Genomic DNA, 8,178 nt, shown 5'->3' with positions numbered 1-8,178 from the left:
AACTTACATATGTTTCTTTGTTAACAATGTATATTCTTAGACCAAGTTTTGATAAATAGAAATTGAAAGATTATTTGAAAGAATAACTCTATCAAACCCTGTCTGATTGACCATTTAATGTGAATTATATGTTTTTTTTTCTTTCGAATTCTAAAAAATTATATTATATTTTATCATGTTACAATTTTGATTCAGAGTTCTATATTCAGATATGACTGAATAGCATAATCCAGTAAATAGCACTTCTAGATAACATGTAGCATAAATATATATATATACATATATTGTTATTCTATTTAATGTAAAATGGTTTTCCTAATTCTGATAAATATAGTTTTAAGTTATTGAATCGAACAATCTAATACAGATATACCCAAGAGTCACGGCATTACAATTTCTTATTTGCAAAAAGAAAAACAAAAATAGATTAAGATATGTTTAAACAATAAAAAATGGAAAGTTTATTTCTAGTTTCCAGTAGATTAATCACTGTGCTACATATATAGTGTAACTAAAAGGCATCAAGCCGTACAATTTTGAATGATATTGTGAATGAGAAAATGGCGACATCACATTTTTTAAACTACAACAACGTGATAAAGTTCTATAATATACACCACCGGTGTTTTCAAGTAGAATTTGTTATAATACTAAAAAGTGACACTAAAATTGTTTCAGTGTATTGTAAAATAGATTATAATTGAGTTTAATACTCATCTAAATGCTAATCACCTAAAAATATCACAAAAACTTGTGCTTATAGCTTTCACTCTAAATATGAAAAAGCATTTAATAAAACAAAGTAATCTTATATTTGCTGTTCATGCAGCTCTAACATAATCATGTCGATCTGTAGTCATCCAATAGAACCAATACTATAATTATTTTTTCAATTCTATGACTGGTTCGTTACTAATATAGGCCACACCATGTCAAGACATCTTTCTGATTTGTATCATAATAATTTACTTGAGGATTAACTGTATAATTTCTCATGCCACCTACTGAACTTCCACCATCAATGGCTGCCATCAAAAGCGCAGACAGCTGCAGAATCACACACATTCTCCTCGCTTTCGTCCTCTGTATCTGATATTGTTAGACATGTTTGCCTTATCAAAATGGACCTCAATACCCGAAGTCTTCTCTAGCTTTGCTAAGAACTGTTTTGCAGCTTAGAACTCTCATTATCATAGCTTCATTGTCTTCATTACTTTCAGACAAATAAACCCTTTAATAACACAGTAACACCAATTCCAGAAGGTTCTTAACAAAACCTGAAGCTCAGGTAGAAGTCACTTGGTCTATGACTGAAGAACATGTGACCATAGACGCTCAAACGATGGTCAAACCATGGGTGCGGAACTAAAGGGTCGTGGTCAACCATTCTCCATATGCTCAGGGGCTGGAAAGACCCTGTGTTGAAGAAGTTGCGTTCTTCTGACTCGAATACCCAAATAAAATTAGCATCAATATCTGCGTTGGGGATGGCATCGCTTGTCTCAGGGAGGCTGCTGAGAGTTTTCCTTATAAGGGAGTGTCATTTGTTTGGCAGGGCCATTGTCTTCAACTCCAAGTACATTACCTGCGTTAAGAGGAACAATTTTCTGGAACATAAAATAAACCCACATATATAAAATAGAAACACAGACTTGAACCAATAAGAGAACATACTTGTAAGAGTGAGCTCATGAGCAGCATTTGGTGTATTCTCAAACAATGGAGACAGAATTTATGAATTTCGTCAAAAGAACCTGAAACAGAACATGGCAAATACCATCATCCATTCCACACATCCAAAATTTTTAATCTAAAGCTCTGTTGAACGATCCTCAACACATGAATAAACTAAAAAGACGAAGCTCTCATATATTTGAACCCTCGCCACATCAACCATCAATAAACAAAGTAGGGTTCGAAGAGTTCGTACCTTAAGCCGAGACAACAAATCACTGCAGCTATTGTAGTCTTTCCTCACAAAGGAACCTAATTAGTGGTTCTTTGATTGATTTTCTCACAAAAGAACCTAACAAAGTCATGCTAAACTTGAGTTCGTTGCAACCACAGAGAATAAGTATACTAAGAAAGATATACAAGATGTTTTGGAGAGGAGCAAAGCATACCTTTTTATATCCGTAGAGACATAGAAGATTAACACACATTAAATTGTAGATCGTGGCTAAAGTAGTTAAGAACATGTTCAATGCTATGGATCTGGAAACTGTCTCGTTTCGATAGAGGTAAAGAAGGCGAACGGACCTGATCGAAACCCCAATGAACGGAATTGTCACGCTGACCTCTGCATCTCAGCCTCTCTAGTGGCGGAGATCGAAGATTGTGATGAACCCTAAACTCCAGAACGGTGCGAATGAAGGGTCTTGCTTTTCACAATAACGACATGGGTCCTTGAGGACATTAATTGAGCCCAAACAACACACAGCGAAGCTCACATAAATCACGGAAGAAAGTTAATGAAACACAGCACCTAGTCTTAGTGGACACGTGTCGCATCGTGATGCATTAACTTTCTAACGTGGATAAGAAGGAGTAAAACACTGTTATATTTATATAGATAGATAGATATAGATTAGGGACAAAAAAATTATTTTACCATAAAATTTTCAAAAAGATATAATGATTTATTTTGTATTGTTTATTTCTGTTATTTTTTTGTGAAAATAAAAATCATGTATAGCATGAGTTACTGTAATGTACGTGTACATCGAACAATATGTTGGAATAGACGCTAACTTTGACATGGTTAAAAGAATTAATTTAGAGTAAAGATAATTATTCTCTGTTTCATATTATTAATATTTATATCCGGTTTGTTATTATTTTAAGTGTCGTTTTATATTTTAAATGTATATATTTGTTTAAAAAAATTAAAATATACTTAGAAGGAAGGAGAGGCTGTCCATATCATTAAAAAAATATAGTCCCATAGAAACTATTTATTTTGCCACATCCGATACGCTTTAGACAAGAATTAAATATATTTACGGTCCAGTTCAATATCACTAGACAAAGCCCTATTATCCAAATATCGTCGATCGGACTCTACCCATCCACTTCGTCTTCTCCACGTCAGATGAAATATTCAAGCCAATGACATTAATACACATCAGCAAGAAACAAATTGTTGCGTAGGACACGACAATTCTTCCTTATTATATCACGAAGCTCTTCATCTCCTCTCAAAACTGTTTCATATACAATAAATTTGCGTGAACCAATTCAATGTAACGTACGCCTTTTCGATTCTTCTTTCTAATTTATTTATTAGTGTTGATTTAAAGATGGTCCGAGTGATGGCGGTAAAGCTCATTTCCAAATCGCAACTGTTGGGTATCAACAATTGGAAGTCAAGGTGGTACTTATAATCTTCCATCTTCTCTTCTGTATTTCTCGGCTATACTCAGCTAGCTATTCAAAACACCTCGGTTAGACTTTTTTCTTCGTATGATTGCTTCAATAGTTTGAAATAATGACATAATGTTTCGTGAAGTGGATGGACTCTCCTTTATTTGTTGTACATCTACTGTGTTTTAAGGAACACGAAGGTCAAACTAATGGTGAATATGGAAGTTTGATAAAGAATAATTAGTTAATCAGTAACTTCATAGTCTTTTTTAGTATTGCATTAGTTGGTGGAACTCTTTCGTGGAAGCCCCTTATGACTTTGGTGGAGTCTTTCACTGCACAACAAATGATTAGCAGAGCGATTATGGAAAAGTCGTCTCTTCAACACTCCTCTTTGTGAACAAGTATGTATTTCTTTTAATCCTTCACATGTTTAACATGCTTGTGTTTTGGGTTGGATTCTGTATTGGTCTAGCAGCAATGTTGTCTTCTTGGCTGCATTAGATTTATAATACTGTTAACTGAATTTGACATATAATGGTGTTTGATCGTGACAGGGAAATCAAGCAAATGTAGAAATTCGGTTTGCAGATTACATATACTCTGCTTTTGACCAGGTTAGTTTTCCCATCTTAAAAAAATAATCTGATTTCAACCGTTTAGTTTGTGAATCATAGGTTCTTAGTGAAACAAAAGTGAGCAGGTATGTAATATAAAAATGCACAAGACTATGGTTAGTCAGAAAATGTTTCTTCACATCATCTCTCTTAGCTTACGCTTTGCAAGAAATTACTTCAACTATTTTGGTCGCTCTGTTATCACTGAAGAAAGCTGGAGCGATGAACAACTGTGCATCAACAATAAGGTCAAATAAAATCAAAACTTTCATCTTTCAAATTATCTAATATATGACAACGCTTTGGATCCACCGTAATTAATATCCTTTGGCATTTATTCCATAGCTTTGGTATGCACTTTGAAAACTGAAAGCCGAGAAAGTTACGTGAAGAACATCAAATACAAAAGGACTAAAGCTTGCCTCTATGACCAGACCAACTCTTATCACTGGTCATGACTTCTTCCATCTTCCTTCCCCTTCAACCTTGTCTCATCTCAAAGTTAAACCTTACTTTTGCATGTAAAAACCTTAATCTTTGGATGGAGAAAATTACTTCCTGAGACTGATCATGAGGAAGCTTCATATGCTTCTGAAACTGCACAAAAAAGGAAATCTGAGGGATTTTGACATTCAAGGGAAAAGCCGGTCAATATGCTTTTCATTCATTATTTGTCTCTGTTGGAGTCTGTTTTTCATGTTCTGTAAGCCAAAGTTAACATTCGTTTTGATCTCCATATTGTTTTACCCATCAAATTATCATACATATATGTAATTTTTGTTTATTATATATGCATAGTTATACTCTGACTTTGCATCTTCTGCAACAATTAGAGTAGCTGAAAAAATAACAGTCGTCTCCATCAACGGCAGAGAGAGATAAAGAAAAGCAGAGGAATATAGAAACCATAGCTTATTATACTCGAGATCTTTAAGAGTGTGATCATACAGAGTTAGAGAAGAGAACTACATAAGCGTTGTTGATCTTTCTCATCCACCATTTAGTAATAGAGGATATATTTGAGTTCCATAGATGATAAAATAACATTTCTTAGTTAAAACTATTGAATCGCCTTATGTCACACATATTCAACCTATGTCATTAGACTAACTTTATAAGGCGGTTTCCCTATTTTCAGGGTAGTTAATTTCCTTTTGGTCAACAAACAAGAAGATAACTAATCAAAAGTGAGTTAAAAAAAAAACTAATCAAAAGTGAGAAAATAAATTATCATAATTAATTAAATTTAGTTAAAATGATATATATCAAATTTTAATGGGTCAATTATTGGTGTATTGCATTTTTAGAACCTTTATGCATCAAAAAAAAATTACATGAATCAAGATAGCTAATCAAAATTTTCATAAATCAAGCAATGTTTATTTTACATATACTTTAGCTTTGAAATTGTTTTATAATTCACATCCCGTTCGTATACAGACCGACCCTAGTTAGTTATAACATCATGTGTTATATTATACTACGATGTAGGCCTCAGACTTTATCCGAGATCCGGATTCGATCCGAGATCCGATCCGGATCCGATCCGAAAATCCGGATATCCAGAGGGACCGAATCTGGATCCGGATAGTAAAATGTTGGATCCGTCAAATCCGGATCCGGTTATCTTGAGTTTTTAGTCTGGATATCCGGATCCGTATGTTTTATTAATAACTATTTCAAAAATAGTAATATCTATATATAAAAAGTAATTTTATTTAATATATTTTCATTTTTATAATGGTATATATAAATTTTATGTAAATTTTGTAATATTATACATAGAAACAATTAAAAACATTATATATTTTTTTATTTTTAAATTATTGTTAATATTTTATATATATTAATATTATTATTTTTATTTATTTTAAGGATCTAGATCCGAATCCGGATATCCACCAGATATTACAATTTTTAGAAGGATATTCGACGTCCGGATATCTGAGAACCCCGGATCCGGATAAAGATAGTAAAATTATTGATCCGCTGGATAAGGATCCGGATCCGGATACCTTAAAATTGCTCAGATACCCTATCTGTCCCAGGCCTACTATGATGTATCAGAATCTTTAATTGTGTAGTTCAGAAAAATAATAAATATTATCTGGAATATGAGTATACAAACTTCAATATTCCATAGTGTGATACGAATAAATTAATTTGTGACAAAAAGAAAGGTATGAATAAATTATTGGCAGCTGATAACAGAACATGTGCTTGTAACTAGAAACCTGACCGCTGTAATAATAAATGCAATAATTATTATTCAATATGTGGAAAACGAGAAGAAACTGTTACGCATGCCATATTTGAATGACCTTCAGTTCTACAAGTATAGTCTCTATCAACAATACCATCTAGCCTTAATATTTTTCTGTTCCAAAGTATTTATGCCAATATGGATTGCCTCTTCTAGAGAAAGAATAGCATTGTTGAACCAGAACTGAAAATGGATCTTTATCTCTGGATAATAGTATATATGGAAAGCTCAGAATGATAAACTCTTTAAGGAGATTGACAAAGATCTTTTGGAATTAGTCTGATATATAGAAAATGAATGTCAAACCTGGTTTAATGCAAATGAGAAGGTCGCTCCAAAATAGTAGCGAGGAACTCCAGGTCATAAGCATGGATAATATGTACACGGTGGATGATTTATAGACTTTCACAACACAGTTTAGTGGTTGTGGTTGGTTTGGAAAGATAGTTTTAGAAAGATTCAGCTCATAAGAATATGAAACTTAAGGAGGTGAGAAACTGTTTCACATTCATAAGTAGAAGCACGGTGATGGGCAATAGAGAGCATTCTACAACATTCGTCATGTCACCGCTTTGGAACAGATTGCAAAGATCTGACCAAATTTTGCAACAGAATTCGAAGATATAAAAACACTCCAGATATGTTTTGCAGACTTCGAAATATCTCATGTCCGAAGGGAACATAATAGAATTTTGGATTCTTTAGCTAAGATTGCAAGATCTTTTCATAAAGAGTTTTGTTATATTGATTGCTATATTCTAGTCTGGTTATCCAGATCACTTCAAGTTTAAGTAATAGAATAGCTGTTTGTTATTAAAAAAATACGAATAAATTAATTTATTTGTCTTTGTTCCCTGTTTTCTTTTATTGAGTCACGATGGAAAGACTTGCGATCTCACCAATAAAAAGTTGACAAACTAAATTATATCATTCTGAAAAGAGAAGAAAAATGAGTTGAATTGAACAAAAAATAGATAAGTAAATAGTCATAAATTGACAGGTGAAATAGTAAATAAGAACATTCATCATCCATTCTACCCCATCTTTAGAATAGTCTAGAACAGGCAAAGAGAGCCGTTCATTGTAAATTCTTTTGAAAATTTTGACCGTCCGATGCCGGATAGAAAACAAAAGTTAACTAGAGAAACTCAAAAGAATTAGAAATGTAATCGAATAAGTCTTTAATGTTAATACTATATTTGAATATGTTGTCCATTAGCTCTCAAAATGAATAAGCGACTACAAGTCCACACGAGAGGGATATTGAATCTCATAATAAATAGTGAGATTAAACCATTTTGGACATAAAGATATTGTCTCCATAATGCAACATTTAGCTTTTGATACTTTGACTAGTTTAATGATTTGTTTCTGTGAAAAAATAATACTCTCTCCGTTTCAAAATAGTCCATGTTTTAGAATTTTCATAATTTTTAGTAAAACACATTAAAACTTAGTTATAAATGCATTTTTTTTGTAATTTTATATTTCTTATACTTTTAGACCAATAAGATTTTAAAAAATGCAATTAATATTTTTGAACTTCACAATTTTTCATTATTAGTTGACAAAAGTTGCATTGAAAATATAAAAAATGCATCTTTTTGAAACAAAATATATTTCTAGAACATGCATCTTTTGAAACGGAAGGAGTAATTAATAAAAGAGATTAAGCAATAATACATGATCCAGAGGCATGTGCAGTAGTCTTCCGATAAACTCGACTACAATTTCATGGGAAATAATATAAAATTAAAAACAAGTAATTCTGAAAAGAATAGGGATAATTTTCCCAAAAACAAAGGAAACTAGTGAAATTAATTAAGTGCCAAAAACCGTGAAAGTAACAGAAAGCTTAGTGTCGTGGAACGGTGAAATTGTCGAGACTACCCCTTTAGTATGGCGATGTTTATGTTTCAAAAAGTGTAGGGCAAG

At 32.5% G+C, this 8,178-nt stretch overlaps 1 long non-coding RNA gene across 2 annotated transcripts; it reads right to left on the bottom strand.

Annotated features, from left to right (window-relative positions):
- Window positions 1-772: 772 nt before the first annotated feature.
- Window positions 773-2,454, bottom strand: LOC106324963. Of its 2 annotated transcripts, none has more exons than XR_001266775.1 (4): window positions 2,124-2,454; window positions 1,931-2,040; window positions 1,675-1,754; window positions 773-1,585 (listed from the first exon to the last, which is right to left on the bottom strand). It is a non-coding gene; the product is annotated as an uncharacterized LOC106324963 (long non-coding RNA). The 2 variants fall into 2 exon arrangements; XR_001266774.1 differs by having other exon boundaries at window positions 1,931-2,026; window positions 2,124-2,450.
- Window positions 2,455-8,178: the final 5,724 nt, after the last annotated feature.

This window comes from Brassica oleracea, chromosome C2, assembly GCF_000695525.1.
Source record: "Brassica oleracea var. oleracea cultivar TO1000 chromosome C2, BOL, whole genome shotgun sequence".
NCBI lineage: Eukaryota > Viridiplantae > Streptophyta > Magnoliopsida > Brassicales > Brassicaceae > Brassica > Brassica oleracea.
Note: the sequence above shows the minus strand (reverse complement) of the source record. Positions and strands in the feature narration are given on the sequence as shown.